The 21,464-nt window shown below is 37.4% G+C and overlaps 1 long non-coding RNA gene across 1 annotated transcript in view; it reads left to right on the plus strand.

The window, feature by feature from the left end:
* Positions 1 to 20,128, plus strand: part of LOC103349591 (uncharacterized) — a 174,339-nt gene extending 154,211 nt beyond the window's left edge. Inside the window, exon 3 of the long non-coding RNA XR_007922492.2 lies at positions 15,483 to 20,128. This is a non-coding gene — a long non-coding RNA (uncharacterized lncRNA). The remainder of the gene's footprint in view (positions 1 to 15,482) is intronic.
* The last annotated feature ends 1,336 nt before the right edge of the window (positions 20,129 to 21,464 follow it).

The following is a 21,464-nucleotide window of genomic DNA, read 5'->3' on the forward strand; positions in this document are numbered from 1 at the left end:
TGTGCCCAGGGCTGCATGCAGATGAATTTTTTACCAGACATTGTTAAATGATGCTCATATGCATGTACCCTCCGACTATCACTACCCACTGTGTATGAAACAGCAGATGACTTTCCTGGGAAAACTAATTACTGATTAACCAATCTTGTCACCAAGTCTTCTCTCTGATACTTCATTTTTTTAAAGAAAGCCCTTGCTAACATACTTTCATAGCATAATAAAGTATCAATAGATTTTTTTTAATTTAAACTGTAGATTTACCTCTCAAATAGCATAGTGCAGTAATCACATTCTTAAAGTCAGAAATATTACTTTAACTTCTAATATGTAATCACTGGTTTTTATTTTTCTATTTGTTTCCTGAAAGCAATTTGAATCAATGGCTCACTTAATGTATGTATTGAAAAACAATACAATGCAATGTCCATATCTAGAGTGTCCTTCAAATTTTGAGTAACCCTGAAATAATCAAAGATCATTTATATATGTCACAGGCAAGCACTAAAGAAAGATGGCTCATTTTGGTGTTACAGGTTTATATTTACACATTTTACTAGGCAATGGAAGAAACTCATCACCCTAAAGGTCTAGATTGCTTATTCCTGACATCTGTTATTGAAGAACAAAACAATGAAAAAAAATATCCAAAATATGCAGTGATGGGGGCTGGCGCCGTGGTTCACTTGGTTAATCCTCCGCCTGCAGTGCCGGCATCCCACATGGGTGCCGGGTTCTAGTCCCTGTTGCTCCTCTTCCAGTCCAGCTCTCTGCTGTGGCCCCGGGAGGGCAATGGAGGATGGCCCAAGTGCTTGGGCCCTGCACCCGCATGGGAGACTAGGAGGGAGCACCTGGCTCCTGGATTCAGATTGGCATAGCTCTGGCTGTGGCGGCTATTTGGGGAGTGAACTAACAGAAGGAGGACCTTTATCTCTGTGTCTCTCTGTCACTGTCTAACTCTGTTGAATAAAAAAAATGCAGTGATTGCAGGTTGGAGGGATGTTATGGGGGGGAAGCCATTGTAATCAATATTCTGTACTTTGGAAATTTATATTCATTAAGTAAAAGTTAAAAAAAATTTAAAAAAATGCAGTGATGAAATTTTATGTAACTACTTTTGGAATACCATTAAACATGAACACCTTTCTTAAACCTAAAAAATTAATTTCTTCCAGTTAGCAAATGTGAAGTTTTGTTTCTCCTTTGTCTTTGAAATGATGTCAGACCTTTTAGTGTTATATTTAGCAATGACAATATTCCTTTAAAAGTACAAAATGTTGTTTAATAGTCTCGTGGCCTTTCCAGGTTTACTATTTGGACTTCAGTTTTTAATGATGGATACTGTTCGTTAGGTGTGTGTTGCTTCATAATTCTGCTGAGGCACATATTTGACATTGACCTTAATATGTGTGCTTTACTTTCCTCTACTTTGGCTCTCCGTGTTGGTTTCCTTGTTAAAATTACGACCCTCTTCTGATAGTAATTGAAATTCTTAACACTGTAAAAAATAATGGGGATGAAATGAAGTTTTTTATTTTTTATTTTTAAGTTTTTATTTCCTGATTTGAAAGGCTGAGTGACATGGATGGGAGAGAGAATGAGAGAGAGAGAAAGAGAGAATGAGAATGAGACAGAGAGACCATCTATCTGCTGGCTCACCTACCAAGTACCTTCAACAGTCAGGGCTGAGCCAGACCAAAGCCAGGAATCTGGAACTCAGTCTAGGTCTCCCTTGGGAGAAGCAGGAACTCAAGTACCTGAGACATCTTTTTTTGTTTGTTTGTTTTAATTCCTGAGTAATGGTCCTTAGGCCAAAGCCTAGAGCTGGACACTTAGTCTGGGTCTCCCACAGAAGGCTCAGCTACATGAGCCATTACCTGTGGCCTGCAGGGTGTGCATTAGAAGAAGGCTGAATGCAGGAGCAGAGCTGGGACTCTGACTCGAGCTCCTACACAAGAGTGAGGCATCTCCACCTGTGATCCATTCCCTAGGCCAAATGCCCTCCCCAGATATTTTTTGACATTCATTCCATTTATTATGGTATCAGTGGACAAGGTTGGTGAAGACTATGGATGTGCTCAAACCATTCTACAAGAAATACAAATCTAGAAGCAAGTCTAAAGAGGCCATGAAATTCCCTCCAGGACCCAGAATCTCCCACTTTCTACCCAGAGCCTCCCTCCATCTCTCCCTTTAAGAATGACCATTTTCCATGCATTTCTCATCTCCTGTGAACCAGCCTTTTCTGAAACTCTTTAGTGTCTTTGTTTTTCAGGTATTTCCCAATCCTTTTACCTGTGCCTAATTTGGGATCTTCCGCCACGTACATCACTGTCTGAACACCATCACATCATATTCCAGCTGCAAACTGCTCTCCCCTTTACAACATGGCCACATTCTTGCCTATCCATGATCTGGGATATTCTGGGGATTCACACAGTGTTTGCAGTATAGCAGAGATTGAGTAATTATGAGCTGAAGAAATTGTAGCATGGTAACGAGCATGAATTCTGGAGCTACAATCTTGACTGCCTGTGTTAGAGCTCAGATTTTAATACTTAAAAACCCTGTGGCTCTTAAAGACTTTTATGTGATCTTGATTCTTCAGTCTGTTTTTACATTTTTGCATTTTTATTTAATTTATTTGAGACATAGAGAAAGAGAATTTCCATTCACTGGTTAACTACTCAAATGCCGACAAAGGGAGACACAATCTAAGTCTTTCACAAGGGTAGCAGGGACCTAAGTAATTGAGCCATCACCTGCTGCCTCCAAGGGCACACACTATTTGGAATTTGTAACCTGGAGCAGAGCTGGAACAGCTCAGGTACTCTGACATGGAATGTGTATGTCCCAAGTTGTACCATAGCAACTACATCAAATATTCAGCCAAGACTCTTCTGTTAAGTGCTGTTCCCAGTGCCCTCATTCACATAAACTTCTGTGTAAACAGTCAACCCTGGATTACTCAATGGTGGTGAACTTTGGTAAATTGTTTAATCTGTATTTTTAAATGAGAATAACTATGTGTCCTGCTCCAGCTATGTAAAATTCAAAGACAGCATATGTCTAGTTCCTAAACACAATCTTCTATAGAGTAAGCAATCAAAACTATAAATATTTTTATTATTTTTTATGAAATGACATGTAAAACAGTCACTGTTGCTTGGTATTCCTTTAAATGAATGAACTACTTAGATTTTCTTTTCTCTTATTGAATGATTGTTAGGTTTCTCTCCATTTTTATCTTCATAATTATTGAGAATAATAAAGAAAACATAATCCTTGTCTCCATGAACATATGTCCAGTCTCCAGGACATACTTAAAAGTGAATTTTGTCCAAAACATGCACATTTTAAATCTAACTAATATAAGACTATTTGCTCCCTGGAGTCATTGTATCAAATTACACTTCACCTAGCACACTATAGTGGACATGAGTATGTTCCTCAAATCTTCATTAATATTTTGCTTACTATTGTGAAATGTTTCATTGTTGCTGTGTTAGTTTTCTTTTGCTGCTATGACTAATAATCAGAAGCATAGCGGCTTAAATGAACAAGGATTAATTATGTCATAGTTCCCAAGGTCTGGAGTCTGTGGATATAGTGTTGTTCAGCTGGGTCCCATGTTTAGATTATCACAAGGGCAGCACCAAAGAGTTTGCCATTCTGCTGTTTCTGGAATCTCTGAGGATGAATCCACTTCCAAAATCTTCCAGGTTATTGGCTAAATTCAGGAACTTTTTTTTCCTGATCTGCTGTCAGTCAGCAAGTCTATTCTGGAGGCTACCTGCATTCTTTCTTATTCTATCCATGTGGTTTCCCTCCAGGTAGAGCAGGTCCAGCAGGCTGGTGTTGTAGCACAGCAAGTAAAGCTGCTGCCGGTGATGACAGCAGCCCATATGGGCACTGGTTCCTGTTCCGGTTGCTCAACTTCCTATCCACCTCCCTGCTAGTGACCTGGGAAAAGCAGAAGAAGATGACCAAAGTATTGTGGCCCCTTCTACTCACATGGGAGACCCAGATGAAGCTCTTGGTTCCTGGTTTCTGGTTTCACACTGTGATCCCAGATGGTTCAGCCTTGGCCATTACAGGCATCTGGGAGTGAATCAGTGGATGGAAGATCTCTCTCTCTCTCTGTCTCTACCTTTTTCTCTGAAACTCTGCCTTTCAACAAAATAAATAAACCTTTAGAAAAAAAAAAACAGTGGGTGAAATCACTCTCACATTTATAGTTTCTAAAAATTTCTTAGGGGCCAGCACTGTTGTGTAGCCAGTAAAGCCACTGCCTGCAGTGCCGGCATCCCATATGGGCACCGGTTTGAGTCCTAGCTGCTCCACTTCTGATCCAGCTCTTTGCAGTGGCCTGGAAAGGCAGTAGAAGATGGTCCAAGTCCTTGGGTCCCTGCACAGGTGTGGGAGACCTGGGAGAAGCTCCTGGTTCCTGGCTTTGGATTGGCTCAGCTATGGAGAGTGAATCAGCAGATGGAAGACCTCTCTCTTTCTCTCGCTTTCTCTCTCTCTCTCTCTCTCTCTCTCCCTCTCTGCCTCTGCCTCTCTGTAACTCTGCCTTACAAACAAACAAATAAATAAATCGTTAAAGAAGAAAAACTTCTTAAACCTCTTGTTCCATCTGGGGACAGTTTTCTGCTTTTAAACATTCATTTAATAATATTGGGCCCCTTGGATAGTCCAGAATCTTCCTATCTTGAGGCTGTGAACCTTAATCATATTTGCAAAGTCCTTTTTTGCTAATTAAAGTAACATAATCACAATTTGTAGGGCTTAAGGTCTGAGCATCTTTGAGGGTCCATTCTACATACCACAGGCTTTAATTTCTTTTTTACTGATTACTACTAAGAATATACATATCTTCATTAAATTATTATATTGCTTTCTTGTCCTTTGAATTTTATTTTCATATATACTTTCTAATTTCATATTTAATCATTTGTCTTTTCTCACTTTTTGTTGTGGCTTATCATACATTGGAGCTAATAATTGTTTATAACTTTTCACATATTTAAAGATTTCAGGCATATCAATATTTTCCTGTTTCTTCATTAATTAATATTGATTCTTTTTTATTAGCTTTGTTTTTTTAACTTTAATTCAATAAATATAAATTTCCAAAGTACAGCTTTTGGATTACAGTGGCTTTCACCCCCCATAACTTCCCTCCCACCCGCAACCCTCCCATCTCCTGCTCCCTCTCCCATCCCATTCACATCAAGATTCATTTTCAATTATCTTTATATACAGAAGATCAATTTAGTATATATTAAGTAAAGATTTCAACAGTTTGCACACACACAGAAACACGAACTGTTTGAGTACTAGTTATACTGTTGATTCACATAGAATAACACATTAAGCACAGAGATCCTACATGGGGAGTAAGTGTGCAGTGACTCCTGTTGTTGATTTAACAATTGATACTCTTGTTTACGGCATCAGTAATCACCCTAGGCTCTTGTCATGAGTTGCCAAGGCTATGGAAGCCTTTTGAGTTTGCCAACTCCAATCTTATTTAGACAAGGTCATAGTCAAAATGGAAGTTCTCTCCTCCCTTCAGAGAAAGGTACCTCCTCCTTCTTTTTTTTTTTTTTTTTTTTTTTTTTTTTTTTTTTTTTTTCCTGACAGGCAGAGTGGACAGTGAGAGAGAGAGAGAGACAGAGAGAAAGGTCTTCCTTTTTCCATTGGTTCACCACCCAATGGCCGCTGCGGCCAGTGCACTGCAGCTGGTGCACCACGCTGATCTGAAGCCAGGAGTCAGGTGCTTCTCCTGGGTGCAGGGCCCAAGGACTTGGGCCATCCTCCACTGCATTTCCAGGCCACAGCAGAGAACTGGACTGGAAGAGGAGCAACCGAAACAGAATCCGGGGCCCTGACGGGGACTAAAACCTGGGGTGCCGGCACTGCAGGTGGAGGATTAGCCTATTGAGCTGGAGCGCCAGCCCATAGGTACCTCCTTCTTTGATGGCCCGTTCTTTCCGCTGGTATCTCATTCACAGAGATCTTTCATTTAGTGTTTTTTTTTTTTTTTTTCTTACCACAGTGTCTTGGCTTTCCATGCCTCAAATACTCTCATGAGCTTTTCAGCCAGATCCGCGTGCCTTAAGGGCTAATTCTGAGGCCAGAGTGCTGTTTAGGACATCTGCCAGTCTATGAGTCTGCTGTGTATCCTGCTTCCCATGTTGGATCGTTCTCTCCTTTTTAATTCTATCAGTTAGCATTAGCAGACACTAGTCTTGTTTATGTGATTCCCTTTGACTCTTAACCCTATCATTATGATCAATTATGAACTGAAACTGATCACTTGGACTAGTGAGATGGCATTGGTACATGCCACCTTGATGGGTTTGAATTGGAATCCCCAGGCATGTTTCTAACTCTACCGTTTGGGCCAAGTCCGATTGAGCATCTGCCAAACTGTACATCTCCTCCCTTTCTTATTCCCACTCTTATATTTAATAGGGATCACTTTTCAGTTAAAATTAAACACCTAAGAATAATTTTGTGTTAATTAAAGAGTTCAATCAATAATATTAAGTAGAACAAAAAAAATACTGAAAGGGATAAAGTATTAAGTTGTTCCTCGACAGTCAGGATAAGGGCTGATCAAGTCATTGTTTCTCATAGTGTCCATTTCACTTCAACAGGTTTCTTTTTTGGTGCTCAGTTAGTAAATTCTATGAATAATAAAATATCTTAAATTTTATTATTTGTTCCTTCCTTGTTGTATGTTGGGTGTTACTATGGCTAATGTCTTTTCACATTTCCTTAATATTTTTCTGTCATCTTTTTAAATGTTATGTGGTCTTATCTACAATCTTTTCCCTGAAGAATCTCACCCTGACCAACATGACTACCTTAGGCTTCACCTTTCTACAGATTGTTGCAGTTGAACAAGGCATGCTCAAAACAGTGCTGAATGAGTCGCTTTGTCCTGCTTTCCTCTCTGTTGGTACTTTGTAATATTAGCTCTATGTCCACTTGATGGTCAGGATCAGTTAACTCTGACAAGATGGCATCCCCTTCGTGTCTGTTGGATCCTGGAGCCTAAACTGATCACATGGTCACTACAGTTTTTAATTAAATGGAACTCTTGCTGTGTCCCCCTGTCCCTTTCAGTATTAGGATATGAGTTACATAAGCAGGAAGCACAATTTCCTCAGTGTGTCATTTGACCTAATCTTAAATGTGAGCATATTCATTTATTGTTGGGCTTGTGAATCCTTCCTAATGAAAATACAACATCATAAAGTAATATCTGGTTGTGTACATATATTCTCTCCTGAAGAATGAAAGCAGTTCTTACAGCATTGCCTATCTTTTGGCATTTCAGGCACCAACTGGCCAACTGGTTGCTTGTGGATCTTGAACCATGGTGCTATCATGCTGGATATGCATCTTGAGTCTGTGCCTGATGGGCTGATATTTCAGCTGGGACAATGGGGGGAATAGTTTTTGTAAGTGAAGAAATGTGGTTTTTAGTGAGTGCTAAAGTATTCATTTCCTTCTCAAGTCATTCACACGAGGCCAAAGCATCAATGTTCTCATAATGGGAGTCCCTTGCTTCACTGAAGATACTGAAAATATTTCTGAGAACTTATCAGAAAACCTATTGTATCCATCTCATTTCTACTTGGATTAATTTATTTTTGTTACATGAAAATTGCATTGTGATGGGAATGAAAAGCCTATTTAGACGTAGGAAATCATTTGTACATTTAAATTTGCTACAAACAGAATAAGGGAGTATTCTATAGAGAAATGGTCCATAAGCATTAGCATGCACCAAAATCACCCCCAGAATTCATATTAAAATACAGATCAGTAGTCCCCATGCCCAGTTTCTGATTTAGCAGGCCTGATGTCGGACTGAGATTTGCATTTCTCCAGAGTTCCCAGTGCTGCTACTGCTGCTATTTCTCCTGGGAACACTTTAAGAATGTGTAAAAAACATTGATTTCTTGGCTTGCCTTTTTTAGAATCTGGCTACATAATTCGATTAGTGGCACCATCCACGAACTATTTCCTTTATGTACAATGTTTAAGAGTTCATCAATAAAAAAATTTAAGATAACCAAATCATTTTTGGTATGACTTGATTCCTCCTCCTTTAATGTTAATCCCCAGTTTTTGGTAATTCAAGTTTTGCTAAGTTTGTACATTCTGTTCCATTCTAATTGCATAGTGCCTGCAGTATATTTTGTGTTTTTTTTTTTTCTCTGAACTGACTAGGTACCTTTAAGTCTCCATCCAACAATAAATTTCCAGGAAACTGAAGGAAACATAGCCTTCTTCAGTGTTTCAACATTTTAGGAAACACCTTCATTATATATATATATATATATATATATATATATATATATAGGACAGGCAGAGTTAGACAGTGAGAGAAACAGAGAGAAAGGTCTTCCTTTTTCCGTTGGTTCACTCCCCAAGTGCCCGCTAAGGCCAGCGCATTGCAGCCAGCGCATTGCGGCCAGCGTGCTGTGCCGATCTGAAGCCAGGAGCCAGGTGCTTCCTCCTGGTCTCCCATGCGGGTACAGGGCCCAAGGACTTAGGCCATCCTCCATTGCCTTTCCAGGCCACAGCTGAGAGCTGGACTGGAAGAAGAGCAGCCAGGACAGAATCCGGCACCCAACCAGTACTAGAACCTGGGGTGCTGGCGCCGCAGGGGGAGGATTAGCCTTAGCCTATTGAGCCGTGGTGCTGGCCCATGATATTTTTTAACCCTCTTACATAAGAGCCCATTACTTTTGTCTCATTGCCTACAAAGTAATTTTTTTTTTTTTTTTTTTTTGCTTTTTGTCTACCTTTGTTTGAACTTTACTTCTTACACTTCCAAACTATAGTGCCCATGCCATAAATACAACCAGGTTTGGCTTCTGGTCTAGATAAAAATTTCCCCCCCACATTTAACATGCAAGAGATGAGACTACAGGCACTCTTCTCAAAGGAGTGCCAGAAATTTCCACAAAAATATTTTCAGTTTTTCAATGTCTACTATAAATTTTGTCTTCAAAAAAGAATTCCTTGGGAAACCCAGTGTTCCTTAATATCCTACAAGTAAAGATCCAGACCATTGAAGTAGTTCACAACCCTCTATTTTTTTTTAAACTTGGTTTGACACACTTTCCTTTATAAACATTTTAGGTACCTGCCAAACCACTGACTGAGTCTGTTTTTTGCTAATTCTTTGGTAGACAGAAACTCCTGTTAAAGCCAGAACAGAGCTTTCATTGAACAGAGACGTTGATGTGATGGCATTTTGTAATTCTCTTGGGCTGCAAAAAATCAAGGACATTTCTAGTTAAACAATTTATATCCAATTTTATGTGAATTATATTCATTCATTGTCCTGCATAATATTCATACTAATACACAAAGGACACATAATATTATACTTCAGTATTCAATTTTATGAGGATGCATTCCTTAACATCCTTTAAAATTTTTAAAATTACATTTAATGTAATTAACAGCCAAAGTGAGAAAAGATGAAATTTGAAATGGAATTTGGATGCTGATATTTTCCATACTTAAAGTAACCTCAGCCCTCAACAGCAAACATTTCTTTATTCGCTGTCTGTACCTAATCCGTTTACCCTTTGTACAAATTATTTTATCATAAAACATTCAATGGAGTTGTTAGTTATGCATGTTTTATGACACAATTAATGCATCTTTGCACATTCAAAATGAAACATTGGCCAAAAAAACGATTAACTGCTTTGTACTTTACAAACTGAAACTAATTGCTTAACTGAACGGATTAGTTAGAATCTGTTAGACTTCTGGAAGCACATGTTGAATTGTTTTCATGCTTTTCTAATTTTATTATAGTAAATTTTGTGCAAATAAAAGGTTTTAAAATAGGATGCATCTCAATTTATAGGCAATAAGAGGATGCCTAGTTTTCAAATAGATATTAGAACTAATAAAAAAGACTAATGAATGCTATTGCACTTTTTATTGTGCACACTTTTGTCAGTCACATTAATACAAAACTAGTTTGGGGACTTTCAAATGACTGAAAATTTTAACTGGAAAGTTTTCTATGACTATACTCATTATGAAGGTTTGACCTTTTCTCCTCCTATCTCCTGTGGCTGTAGCTCAGGGAGGAAATAATGACTTTCACTTTGTCACTTACAGAGCCATTATGCAGCTTTTAATGGTGTTCACAGATGGATCTGCTCTGAATTTTGCAGCACAAGAATCCATTATGGTAGTCCCTACGAAAATATGATTTTAAGTTTTGCTGAGTTTTCTCAGTAATACTCCTGCTCCATTTGAATGTTTTCAACCTGAATTTTCTTACATGTGAAGAAGTTTTAACATGGCTAAGATATGATTTGAAGTATATTGTTGGTTTTAAGAAGCATTGGCTAGATACTTATGATCTATTACTTACTATAAAGGAAATAGTTATGTTTTTAAGTCTGTTATGATACTAGTCATCACACACTCTATGTTTGCCAAACTTTATGGCATTTTCAATGCTATGTGCTATTTGTGTTTGGGGAGATCAAACTGCTGTAATAAAATACCATGATGTATAGCATCTCAAGTCAGATAGATTATTTTCTCTAGATGATACCTCAAAGCTCAGTAGTTGGTTCCACCATGGGTAGTCATATATTTTAACTGTTCATTCAGAAATCTGGGTGCCTTCTTTTTTGCTGCTTTTACATTCCCAAGGATTTTGCCTCATTTCCATCTTCAATTTTCAAAGGAGAAAGAGTGAAGTGGAAAATAATAAATTTTTTAACAAAAAAGGAAAGTGTAAGTATTCGGCTAGCAATTGTCATTCTGGTAACTTCTGTTGAGTAGCAGATTGATTTTACTACATCTAGCTGCAATTATTATTCTTTAATAAAATTATATTTAAATAAATATTCTTCACAAAATTTAATTGAAGTGTATTCATGAGTAAATAAATTATCAAGTTGCATAGCAGTTAAGCATAGGCTTTAAGAGTATATCTAATAAGGCCATATAAACCCAATTCAAGTATTTCTGTATGGAACTTTTTGGGATTAAGATTTTAATCTGGCCGGTGCTGCAGCTCACTTGGCTAATCCTCCGCCTGCGGCGCTGGCACCCTGGGTTCTAGTCCCAGTAGGGACGCCAGATTCTGTCCCGGCTGCTCCTCTTCCAGTCCAGCTCTCTGCTGTGGCCCAGGAAGGCAGTGGATGATGGCCCAAGTCCTTGGGCCCTGTACCCGCATGGGAGGCCAGGAGGAAGCACCTGGCCATTTGGGGGGTAAACCAACAGAAGGAAGACCTTTGTCTCTCTTTCTCACACTGTCTAACTCTGCCTGTCAAAATAAATAAATAAATAAATAAAAATAATAAAAATATTTCAATCTAATTTACTTATTTCCATTTTTAGTAGGTTAGAAAAACTGTTTGATGTTCTTGAAATTAAAACTAAAATATTTAGATTTCTGATACTGTATCTCTGTAGCACTCCTCATTATTAGTGAAATGTAATATCTGTGACATCAAAAATACATTTGTTCACTTATAGCTTTTAAGTCCTGATTATAAAAAAATATGGCATTAAAATAAGCATTAAACCAAGCACCAACCCATTTTTAATGTTCATTACAAAGTTTGAAGGATTTTGAAAAATTATGAGATAAAACTTTCTATATAAAACAATATTACAAAATCATGTGTGTTTGTTCAATAAGTACTCAGAAAAAAACCTTTTTTTGTTAATTGAGTAGTTTCCTAGTATGGTGATAGATATTTGTCCTCATATAATGATCTATGAGAAAAAAATTGAATAGATAAATGTGGCAGCAACAATGGTATTTTTCCCTGAGCAATTCTGCCTTTAAGTCTTCCAAATTTGTTATTTTTCCAACTTCAAATTTGTCAAAAAATTTATTTGAGAGGGAGGAGGAGAGGAGGTGGTGGAAGAGAAAGAGGAGGAGGAGGAGGACGAGAGAGAAAGGAGCTCCCAACTGCTTGTTCACAACCTAAATGCCTACAAAGCTTGGAAAGGGTCAGGGTCAGAGCTAGGTGCCAAGAACTCAATTTGGGTTTCTCCATGAGTGGTGTGGATCGAGCTCCTTGAGCCTGCCACCTCCCAGAGTTTGTATTAGCAGAAAGCTGGAACAAGGAACTGGAGGTGGGAATTGAACCCAGGCCCTTAGATATGGACTAGGGCATCCTAACTGCAAGACTAAATGCCCACTCTCCCCAACTTAAAGATTTTTTAACTATAGGTTTAGTTTTTACCTATAAATGAATTCCCAATCAACCACAGCTTTAATATTTGAAAATATTTTAATGCTACAACTCTTTTTATAATACTATGTAGTTTAGATAAACATCCAGAGTTTAGAAAATGGTTTATAATGTTGCGTAAATATATTTGGACTTCTTGGTTGGTTGTTTTATTCTTTTACTAAATAATCTACCAAACTGTAATGGAAAATTATTCCACTAGGAAATTAAAAAAATAACATCAAATTTTAGCTGAGCAACTATTTTTGTGTGCCTTAAACAAGGCATTACAGTTTCTGAGTCAGGGTGAGTGTTTAGACTAGCAATTAAATTTTCAGTTAAGACACTGCATTCCGCATTGCAGTACTGGGGTTTAAATCCGGGCTCTGGGTTCTGACTCTAGCTTCCTACTAATTCACACCTTAGAAGGCAGCAGTAGTACAAGTAATTGCATTTTTGCCCTCCATATGCCGGACATAAATTGAGTTTTTAGTTTTAGCTTCAGCTCCAGCCCAGCTCTGGTCATTGTGAGTATTTAATGAAAGGGTTTGGGAAAAGGACACTCTTTCTGTCTGTCTCTCTCTCTCCTTCTGCCTTTCAAATTAATGAATTATCTAAATAAAAATAAAAATTTAAAACAGAAAAAGACAAAAATAAATAAAACTCTAAATCTTACTTCAATTATCTCAGTATTAAGGGATTAGATAAGATCATTAAACAAATTCCTAATTCAGTTATAAAACTATATGAATCTATCAATTTTAAAGAGCCTTTTATAACACATCTTGTTAAATTTAGAAGATACAAGAGTGGTTTAGATAAAACATTATCCCATGATGGGTTTATTATCTTTATGTATTGATCATTCACACCAAAGTAGGTTCATTAATTAATGTATACAGTGAGTGCCAAATAGAAATATATGCTTTTTGAAAAGATTTGAAAAAGCATTATTATTAACCACTTATCAAAATAGTATGCTATGTTAAATTCTCATCAATTTATATATTTTATTACCCTTACTTCAACAAATGTCACTTACTACCCATGTATCCAAATATTAATGATTCTTCCAACTCACGTCTTTGTGTCTAGGCACATTTGTTTCACTCAACTCTTTTTTTTTTTTTAATGTATCTTTTTTTTTTTTTTTTTTTTTTGACAGGCAGAGTGGACAGTGAGAGAGAGAGACGGAGGGAAAGGTCTTCCTTTGCCGTTGGTTCACCCTCCAATGGCCGCTGCGGCCGGCCCACTGAGGCCAGAGTACCGCACTGATCCGATGGCAGGAGCCAGGTACTTATCCTGGTCTCCCATGGGGTGCAGGTCCCAAGCACTGGGGCCATCCTCCACTGCACTCCCTGGCCACAGCAGAGAGCAGGCCTGGAAGAGGCGCAACCGGGACAGAATCCGGCGCCCCGACCGGGACTAGAACCCGGTGTGCCGGCTCCGCAAGGCAGATGATTAGCCTAGTGAGCTAATCCTCACTCAACTCTTGTATATATACATATATATATATAGAGAGAGAGAGAGTCACATAATGAAGGCTGGAAAGTATATCAAAATATTAATTCTAATGTTTTAATGGAATAAATTTTGCATGTGCTATTTTATCATTCTATATATTTCAGCCAATATGTTTACCTGGGTATTTTCCTTTCCCTTTCATCACTTCTATGGACGTGACATGTTATATGGATACGCTAAGTAGAGTCAGGTGGCCCGATATGTTTGTTAGAACATATTGTGTATTTTCATCTATCTTTTGTCTCTAAGTCTGACATGGTCAAGAGTTTTCATTGATCAGTTTTGTAACACTGAGAAATAAACTTTAGACATTACAAATTTTAATTTTTAGGAAATATATTTACATTAACTAAAGACTATATTTTTCTTAAATAAGAAAATGTATTTCAGAAAATACAGGGTACAGTATTGAAACTTCATAATTCAAAATGCAACATTTGATTTAAAAAGGAGAGAGAAAAAAATCTGTGGGATTTAATCAAGTTTGCATATGCTGCTGTCTAGATAGTGTGGATGCTCAAATGCCAAATATAGAGTAGATGATATAAACGGGAACCTTTTCTTTTGACAACAATCTACTTCCATATATGGTATTTAGAGAAGGAAGATACACAGATCTTTTTGAATTGTTAAAAATTAAGCTACTGATATAATTGTGTTTTTGCGAAATAGATCTTTATAGATTTATTTGATAGATTTTCTAAAATGTCCAAAAGCTAGATTATTCTAGGATATTCTAAAGTGTGTTTTGCCAATTGCTATTAAGATAATGTGTGAGAAAAAGGGAGGCCATTGGTATTTTTAAGTTTTGGAAATATACTATGTTAAGCAAGGTTTTTTTCTTTTGTGTTGTTTTCTACTTATGAGACACCTCAATGCTTTCAATGTAACAACTAATAGCTTATACTATCAAGTTCATACTCTGGGTTAGTGTATTATAGTAAGTTTTGGACATAAGCATCATAGACAGATTGTGACAAAGACCAAGCTTACATGAACATTAGCTTCTGAAATTATAATATGGATCAAGCCAGAATAAAGCAAAGTCTGGATTATGAACCACTGGAAAATATGATTCCACTCCTCATTAGCTAGCACACACTGATGATATTCAATAATAGAGTACAGCCAGTTTAATTGCCAAAATTTCCCATCTCTCAGATTTCGTATTTTCGCAAAGAATCCCAGAGTTCTTCTATGTTGCACAATGTATTTTGTCACTTTTCCAATTTTATAGCCTTACCTTAAATCTGTTGTTAAATGATTAAACCTGTTTTTGTTGGTTTTTATAATATACTTTTCAAAATCAGAATGGAAATGGCACCAAAAAAGAAAAAATCTAGAGGTAATATTTGAGGAAATTAGATATAGAAGAATATGTATACTGAGTAGAGTTTAAACATGAGGGACTGGCTAACACATTTGTTTGGGATGCCTGCTTTCTACATCAGAGTGCCTAGGTTCAAGTCTCTGCACTACTCCCAACCCCAATTTCTGCTAACACACACCCTGGGAGGCAGCAGGTTTTGGCTCAATTATTCGAGTCCCTGCCAACCAAAGAGGAAAACCAGATAGAGTTCCTGTCTACCAGCTTCGTGCTGGCCCAACTCTGTGACTTGACTTATGCCAAATGGGAGGTCAGAAAATGTTTTATCACTATCTAGAATCATGTAGCCTCATTTCTTCTTCATTTTTCTCTCTATTCAGCTGATTGGCCTTTGGAAGGTGGGAAATTGGACCATCAAAGCAGGAACCAACCCTGAGAATGGTGCATGTTAAGCTGGAAGGAGCCAGGATCCCTGAAGATTTTGAGAGAATTACCACACCAGCTCTGATCTGGATGCATTGAGTTGTTAAAGGAAAGAAATTCACACTTTTGCCTTTCTCACCATCCCTCAGATCTAGCACTTCCAATTTAAAAATTGCTCAACATATACACATGAACGCATGTCAAGAGTACAAGATTTAGGAGGGATAAAAGTTTGGGATGGCAAGAGCAGTACATGGAATGATTCAAGAATATTTTGTTGTGTTGGTCCTTTGTAATTTGCAACACCAACAGTCAATGTTAATAATACATGTAATTCTAGAAGTATCTAGATTATAGAAGATACAGAACTGATAGAGTGAGAAGGCTAAAGATTTTTCAAAAATAGAGGTATAATATCAACCTGCATTACTATTGCCTAGAATATTTTTGTTTGACCCTAATAAGACTAATGAATGGGTGTGCATGTACCTTTGAATTTAAAACAAATTAAAATTAAGGAATGTTCTATAATGAAATGTATAACCTTTACTTTTTTTTGACAGGCAGAGTTAGAGAAAGAGAGAGAGAAAGGTCTTCCTTCCGTTGGTTCACCCCCAAAATGGCCAGGTGCTTCCTCCTGGTCTCCCATGCGGGTGCAGGGCCCAAGGACTTGGGCCATCCTCCACTGCCTTCCTGGGACATAGCAGAGAGCTGGACTGGAAGAGGAGCAACCAGGACAGAATCTGGCCCCCCAGCAGGGGCTAGAACCTGGGGTACTGGTGCCACAGGCGAGGATTAGCCTAGTGAGCTGCAGTGCCAGCCTAACCTTTACTTTTGTACCTGACTTGTTTTAGAGGAGTATATAGCAATAAATTTCATGTATAGCATAAGAATTAAATTGCACATTTAGTAGAATGGAGCAATCTTACTCTAAACATGTGGTTGGTGTATACTAATTATGTTTGGCTATTTTTGATATCATGATTCTAAAAAATTCATAAAACAAGCAGTGTTTTATGAGCTTTGAGGGTTGGCATTGTTGCTTAGAGGGTTAAGCTGCCACCTGCAATGCAGGTATACCATACAAGCACCTGATTGAATTCTGTCTGCTCTACTTCCAATCCAGTTCCCTGCTAATGACCTTGGAAACCAGCGGAAGATAGCCCAAGTACTTGGGCCCCTGCATCCATGTGGGAGACCCGGATGAGGCTCCTGTTTCCTGGCTTCATCATGGCCCAGCCCCAACTGTTGAGGCCATTTGGGAAACAAACCAGTGGATAGAAGATCTCTCTTTCTTTTTCTCCCCTCTCTGTTTCTCTGCCTTTCAAATAAATAAATAAATCTTTAAAAAAAATGTGAGCGTTGACTGATGGTTAGTGTGTTTTATTAAACTTAAATCCTGGTAGGAATCTAAGTTGATGTTCTGCCACTTTGAATCTCAAAGAAAGAATTTCTGGCATTGAAAATAGATACAGGAAGCTTATTTGAATAGCCTACAGTTTAGTTTGTCTTTTTCAAATCAGTTCATTCTGACTACTTGAATGACATTGCTTAGCTTTCATAGTATTTTTGATGTACTGGCAGTTGCTCATGGGTGCATTTTTTAGAATAGAAAAATCTTTTTTATAATACATTTTTAGTACAATAAAAATGGAAAGTGCAGAGAAACACCATGAAAAAACCATGAAACACGCTATAATACTAGCTTCCTGAGATACCACTTTTGAAATCTTTCTCTATACTTGTGTTTTTTCTAACTACTATTTTGTTGTGTTTGCTTTTTAAATGTCCATGTTAAATATAGGGTCACTGTGGAATGGTAAAAATGTGCAAAATTTTATTCATATGCATATATTCAATTTTTATACCGAAATAAACATCGCTTAATTCTATTTTCCAAAAATTTCTCCCAGTACACTTGAATGTAGTAAAATATGAGTGTTTTCTTTATGTGCAACCCATGATAATATTTCTTTCTCTTCTAGTAAGTAACAATTTAGAGTGCATTTTCCATACATTTTTCTGTAAATTCAAAGATAAAAAGATATGTATATAGATAGTGATGTAGACAAATGAATGAGTATACACACACAGTCATACATTTACTTTCATAGGCAAATGTCTTATTAAGCATTGAGATATGTTTATTTATGCCAAGTTTTTGATTTTATTATTAATTTATTTTGAAACCACAAATATAACCTAGGGATACAACAAAAGCAGTATTACTAGGACATTTTGTATCATTAGGTGTTTACATTAAAATGTCTCAAATAAATTATGTAATAATGCATCTTGAGGACTTAGAAAAACAAGAACAAATCAAACTGAAAATTAGAGCAGATGAGAAATGATAGAAATAAAATCAACAAAACAAAAAACTGATATTTTATGAAGATAAACAAAGTAGACATCTTTAGCCATCTTAATAGAGGAAAAAAGAAAAAACAAATAAATAAAATTAGAGATGAAAAGCAGACATTACATTTGACACCACTGTAATACAAAGGATGTAAAGAAATTACTATGAACAACCCTATGATAACAAATTGGAAAAACCTTAAATAAATGATTAGATTCCTGGATACATATAACCTCCTAAGAGTGAAGCAAGAAGATAGAGAAAATATAAACAGATCCATAAAAGCAATGAGATTGAAGCAATAATCAAAATTCTCTCATCAAGGATGGCCCAAGTGCTTGGGCCCCTGCACCCGCATGGGAGACCAAGAAGAAGCACGTGGCTCCTGACTTCGGATGGGTGCAGTGCCAGCTGTGGTGGCCATTTGGGGAATGAACCAATGGAAGAAAGACCTTTCTCTCTGTCTCTCTCTCTCTCGCTGCCAACTCTTTCAAATAAAAAAAATAAAATAAATAAAAATATCTCATCAAAGAAAAGTCCAGGACCTAATGGCTTATTACTGAATTCTACAAAACCTTTAAAGCAGAACCATTTCAAACTGCTCAAAAATATTGAACAGGATGGAAATCTAAAAATATTCTTTTTTATGAGACCAGCATCACAGTGATACCAAAACCAAAGAGAGAGAAAGAGAGAGAGAGAGAGAGAGAGAAAACTACAGACCTATAATCTTGGCAAACATAGATGCAAACATTCTAAACAAAATACTAGCAAACCAAATCTAAATCTAAGACTACAACAAAATGACCATGCTTCATGATTAAATGGAATTTACTTCAGAGATACAAGGGTGGTTCAACATTCGCAACTCAATAAATGTCAAAAATCACATCAACAAAATGAAAAACAAAAATCATATTGTCATATTTATATAGGCAGGCAGATAGGATAAAATCAATTAGGTTTGTGAGCTGGAAGACCATGCCCTCATGTGATTTCATGCCCCTACCTGATGCCACCTGTATGCTCACTTGCCAATCAGATTACATAACCACTCCCCCTTTGGTATTAAATAAAAGGCTTGTACCATAGTGGGTCTTCCCTTGTTGCCCCTTGATGCCCCATCGGTTTGTGTCTTTCAGGCCACCTGCTCTCTGCTTTCCTGCCTGCATCCATGTTCCACATGGCTTGTTCCTGGCCTGCTCTCTGGTTTGTATGGACCCAACTTAGTTTCTAGATTTCTCTTTCTCCCCTAAATAAAGCCCTCACTCTCCTGTACATTTCTCTCACTGAATAAAAAGCTTAACAACTTACCATGTTATCTGGTCTATTTGAGCCAGTGTTCAGAATTCTTTGAATAAGTGGCAAGAACCCACAGGGTTATTATTATTGAAAATTATTAATAAGCTGTCCGATATCAATCTCAATAATTGTAGAGAAAGAATTTAATAACATTCAACACCCACTCAAGTTACATTTTAGGTACAGAGGGAACATACCTCAAAACTATAAAACCAAATATGATAAACCAACAGCCAATATCATACTGAATGGGGAAAAGATGAAGGCATTTTCTGTCAGATCTGAAAGAAAACAAAGATGTCTATTTTAATCATTAATTTTCAATATAGTATTGGAAATATTAGTAAAAGCAATTAGGGAAGAAAAATAAATAAAGGACTTCAAAATTGAAAGAGAAGAAATCAAAATATCCATGTTTGCAGATGGCATGATGTTGTACCTGAAAAATCCTAAACATTCCACCAAAAACCTGTGAGAACTGATAAAGCAATTCAGTAAAGTTGCAGATTACAAAATAAACAAGCAAAAAATAGTAGCTTCTTTAATATACTAATGAGGAACTCTGGAAGGGGAAATCAAGAAAGAAACTCTAGCAGGTGCTGCGGCTCACTAGGCTAATCCTCTGCCTGCGGCACCGGCACACCGGGTTCTAGTCCCGGTTGGGGCGCTGGATTCTGTCCTGGTCACTCCTTTTCCAGTCCAGATCTCTGCTGTGACCCGGATGCAGTGCAGGATGGCCCAAGTCCTTGGGCCCTGCACCTGCATGGGAGACCAGGAGAAGCACCTGGCTCCTGGCTTCGGATCAGCACAGTTCGCTGGCCGCAGAGGCCACTGGGGAGTGAACCAATGGTAAAGGAAGACCTTTCTCTCTGTCTCTCTCTCTCTGTCCACTCTGCCTGTCAAAAAAAAAAAAAAAAAAAAAAAGAAAAAAGAAAGAAACTCTATTCACAAGAGCCACACAAAATCAAACATTAAGGAATAAGTTTAACCAAAGAAGTGACAGATTTCAACAATGACAATTATTAAATATTAATGAAAGAAAGTGGCAAGTACACAAAAAATGGAAATGTATTCCTTGTTCATGGATTGCATGAATTAATATCATTAAAATATATATACTATTTAAAACACTCTATATATTCAAGACTATTCTTATCAAAATATGAAGAACATTCTTCAATTCGAAGAAAATTCTACAGCCCCTATAGAATCACAAAAGGACCCAAAGACCCAAACCCATCATGAGAGGGAAGTGGTGGGGGGATCAAGCTGGAGGCATCACAGTACCTGACTTCAAATTATACTTCAAACTGTGGTATAAAAACTGACACATGAATCAGTGGAAAACAGTAGAGAGCCCAGAACTTATGCCCATACCATATATTGCAGTAAAGATAATCTCTTCAATAAATGGTGTTGGAAAAACTGGATTATTAGATTGCTACCTTCAATTTCTTCCTACCTCTCACTATATGCAAAAATCAAATCAAGATCAATGAGACCTAAATTTAAAATTCAAGACTACCAATTGCCTGGAAGAAACTGTAGAGAGATACTTTAAAACATTCGTACAGATGATGACTTTTTGGATAAACCCCCAAAGCACAGGAAACAATAAAAAATCTAGACAATTTGGATTTTATCAAACTTAGAAGCTTCTATGCAGCAAAAGAAACAATCAATAGAGTGAAAAGACATCCAACAAATTGGGGGGGGATGTATTTTCAAGCTTCTTATTTGACAAATGATTAATGTCCAGAATATATCAGCAACTCAAAACACTGAACAGCAAACAACCAATCAAGTTAAGAAATGAGTAAAGGATCTCAATAGAAAGTTCTCAAGATAAGAAATACAGTTGGCCAACAAATATTTGAAAAAATGCTCAGCATTATTAGCCATCAAGGAAATACAAATCAGTATCACAATGAGATATTACCTCACCCCTGTCAGAATAGCTATTATCCACAAGAGAGTAACAGATGCTGGCAGGGATGTAGAGGAAGAACATTTATAAACAGTTGGTTGGAGTGCGAATTAATGCAGCCACTGTGGAAAGCAGTACGATTTCTTATTTTTTTAAAATATTTATTTATTTGTTTGAAAGTCAAAGTTACACAGAGAGAGGAGAGGCAGAGAGAGAGAGAAAAAGGTCTTCCATCTGCTGGTTCACTCCCCAGATGGCCACAACGGCCAGAGCTGCGCCGATCCAAAGCCAGGACCAGGAGCTTCTTCTGGGTCTCCCACGTGGGTGCAGGGGCCCAAGGACTTGGAC

Source organism: Oryctolagus cuniculus, chromosome 14 (genome assembly GCF_964237555.1).
Source record: "Oryctolagus cuniculus chromosome 14, mOryCun1.1, whole genome shotgun sequence".
NCBI lineage: Eukaryota > Metazoa > Chordata > Mammalia > Lagomorpha > Leporidae > Oryctolagus > Oryctolagus cuniculus.